The sequence below is a fragment of the Aythya ferina genome (genome assembly GCF_964211825.1).
Source record: "Aythya ferina genome assembly, chromosome: 1".
In the NCBI taxonomy this organism is placed as follows: domain Eukaryota; kingdom Metazoa; phylum Chordata; class Aves; order Anseriformes; family Anatidae; genus Aythya; species Aythya ferina.
Genome location: NC_140296.1, coordinates 117,828,766 through 117,832,640, shown reverse-complemented (window position 1 = coordinate 117,832,640; position 3,875 = coordinate 117,828,766).

Sequence of the window (3,875 nt, the reverse complement as noted above, 5' to 3'; positions counted from 1 at the left end):
TCGCCATGGGTGCCCCCATCAACATGCCCACCAAAAGGCAAGGCCAGAGGGAAGGGATGAGCAGCAGCCCCTGCAGAAGGACAGAGATCCCTGTGGCTCCTGCTTTCCTTGGGGTCAACAGGCAATCAATACCAGGGACGGTTCCCCTGTCTCTTGCCCAGAGAGCTGATCCTCCTGTACACCCAGCTGAGCTGCTCTCCACCTGTGTGGCAGCCCTGGGCTTCAGCAACTCCCATCTCACACCCATAAACCAGGATGGGTTGTTTGCCCCTCACTTCTCTGAAACCCTACTTGGGTACTTGCTTACACCTGGTGAGCTGCTCCTCTAGGCTAATATGTCCATGTCACCTGCTGCTCCCAGCAGGTCTTGCTGCCCATATTTTCACTGTCAAATACATGAAAGCTTTGGGGAAGGTCTTCCCTAATCCTCATTATTGGAAAGCTCTTTCCGTAGGGCACTGCCAGGTAGGCCTTTATTCTAACAGAATAATTGTGTGTGATGCCAGAAGTCTCTCACTGAGAAAAAACAGTAGTGTGTTTTTTTTTTCTTTATGAACAGCACGTTCTATTCTGCAAATGTAAACTTAAAAAGACTAATTGAAACCTTTAACATTTTTTTTAAAGGAACATTTTCCTTCCAGAACACTTAAGTTTTATTTAGCACGCCTGTGCAGGTTTCTATGAATATTTTAGTGACTCTTCTTTACTTGACAGATGTGCAGATTGACTTTTCAATCTTTTCAATCTTTTTGGATATACACAGCCTGAACTAGTAAGAAATCTCCATTCCTCCACCCAGGAAAAAAAAATAAACATTACAGCACTTTTCGTATACAACATAGCTGAAAATAAGAAAGTTTTGAAATACATTCCAAAATATCTCCATTCATCAAATGTAACTTCTGCTCTGCAACGGTCTATAGCAAAGCATAGCACATTGCCTGCATTTCAGCTGGTCCAGTTCAGAGTCCACAACACTTTGCTGGGCCGTGCCCTGCAACAGCTGAAGTGCAGGGACATATTCCTGTTGGTGAGCCTTGCTCTGAGGGCACGTACAGCACATAGACAGAAATCAGCAACTGGGGAACAGAGGGAGTCATAAGCTGCTCCATTGGTTTGTAAAGATAATGTGAATTACAATCCTCAGTCTCTCACTATTCTCTCTATTCCAGAGAAATCTGGATACATAAAGCCGTACTGAACTTGATTCTTCATATACATATGAATATGCCTAATCACAGAGATATTACTCGTGGCTGAAAAATGTAGCACAAACGTACATGTTGGTAGGATTGGTACCTATTTTCTGTCAGATAAAGAAATATATTTGCTCAGAAAAATGAGGTAAAACAATTTAATTTCTTTAAAAAAAATAGAAAGAAGTAAGCCACAGGAATGTCAAAATAAAACAAAGCTGATGGAAGATACATTTGTATTTCTTTTTCAATTGAAAGAGGATGTTCAGTCTGGGAACTTCAGTGGGAGAGCCATTATGAGAAATCATCATTTTTCTTTTACCCCAATCACCAGCTTTCCAAATTACTTGGTGATTTCATTTTCATGTGCCTATATGCATGTATGTGTGTGTGCATATAGGTACATATATTCTGACACGTGCTGTCTATATATACATGTACGTGTGTGTGTGGCATACATATATATATAAAGACACATACTGACCAGTGGAGGTTTGCATCCCTGCATGTCTCTTGAAAAATGTGCTGTAGGGTAGGTTTCTTTTCTCTGGTGTCTCTTCCTCACCACAAATTCTTTTCCTTCAAGCTCTCCCCTAATTTTACTGCACTCCCTCAAGTTCCTCGCTCCAAACTGACTTCTTGCTGTCACTGCTCTGCTTCCCCACCACCCTCTTTTCCTGAAAAGATGTTTAGCTGCCTATAATCAGGTGATCTGACATTGCTCTGGGAGTTCAAATGAAAATTCAAGCATTCCAGTGCTTATAATGCATCTGTGCCAACATACACTAACATGCAGACAGACGGATGTTTTGATGCTGTGCAAACCTGGTGGGGAGCATGGTGGGTGGGAGCCAGCCCTGTGGAGGTGGGCCCGCACCATCACCGGTGCTAACAGGACACGTGGACTACAGCAAAGGCAAGGGAGAGCAGAGGGAAGCCACAGCCACTACATAGCTCATGGGAAAGCAGGGCCAGTGAGGCCAGGAGCGAGGAGCTGGGCCTGAAGGTTTGAGCAGGGCCATGTGATTAGGACATCCCTGGGGAGGCGTGTGGTGGAGAGAGCCTGGAGTTGTCTCTTGGGAGGGAACTTGTTTGTAAGAAGAGTTTTGGGTTGATAGAAAAGGATCTTGGCTAAAAAATTATGTTTCGGGAGGACAAAGCTTTGATGTGTGACAGCCAGGCAGGAGAATGAAGGGTCCCATTTCCAGGTGTAAGAAAGAGCAAGGAGCTTGTTGGGGCGGAGAGTCACTGAGGGAAAAGACTTGTCTTCAGGGAAAAACACACCTTGACACAGACAGAGACTTCTGTGATACATGGATGGGTTCCTTCATCATGAAAGCTTTTGCTCCTTTGTGTGCTTAAGATGAAGCTTTTGCAGGGGCAGCTTTCTGGCACCAGAACTGTCCTGTCCTGGGTGCCCTGTGGGATGCAGCCGGGTGCCTCAGCAGCCCTTTGCTGCTTTCTAACAGCAGCAAGAGGATGGCTGCCTGTAGCCCTGCCAGCAACCCAGGGGACTGGGTCATAGGAGGTAACATCTGTGAGGTGATAGAGGCTTTCAGACCTCCCAGCCTGTCCTCCCTCCACAGAAATGTCCCACTGCCATACTCCTCTCACTTTTCCCCCTTCCCCTTTAAAATCATTTTCCTCTCTCTCTCCTTAGCTTGAGCTACAGCTGGTGCTTTTCATATCAGTGTACAATTGGCCAGTTTTCTCGCCTTGTTTCTGCCTTGTGTCTCCATCCAGAGGGTTGTTCACCCAGATATCCTCCCCTGGCTAGCCCTCCATCCTGACTCAGCCGACGTACGTGCAAAATAGAGCAAATGAGTCAGAGAGACAGAGAGAACAGAAATTAGCAAAACAATGAGGAAGATGGAATTGCATCATAAAAATGTCAAAGGAACACCATTAGGTTCACAAAGTCAAACTCTCAAAAACTGGAAAAATCCAGATTACAGCTGTCTCTGAAAGCTTAGTCCAACCCCCTCTCCTCTTCCCCCATGCAACGTGTATTATGTGACATGATTTAATCATTTGACTGCATGCCATTTTTCCCACAGGACTAGCGCCTCATTTAGCGTAAACGAAGGACAGTGTCTGGGAATGGAGCTGGTCTCTGCATTTCCTTGACTGCATTTCCATGTGTGACTACAAGCCCTACTTACCACCATGCAACCCAAAGAATGAGCAGCATTCAGAACCACCAGCTTCTTCATTAGGTTTTCTGAAATGGCTTTACTTCAGCATCAGAATATTTTGTAAGCATGATTATCATCACAATATGCATTAAAGGCTTCTGGGAAACCGAGAACCTTTTACTATGATTCTCTACATCTTTCTGAATAAGCGGTTGGCTCTGTCAGTTTTTCAGAATACTTTGCATTTTAAATAACTGTTTCAGTAGACTTCATTTGCTGTTTTGAGGACTTGTCACTTCTGTACCTTTGAAACATAGACATCTCTGACCAGCTGCCCCAAAATCAGAAACAATCAGCCAAATGCAGACACGCAGGCAGCTCATCCAGAAATGGCAATGGAACCTGACAGAGGCAGGGAGTTTCTAATTCTCCATAGCTGTAGTTTACTTAGCTGAGCAGGCTGTCTCATGTTTTCCCACCATCCTCTGCCTTGTATTTCCACATCCCAGATTCTGCAACAACTGATAAACTTTGGCTTTGCCTG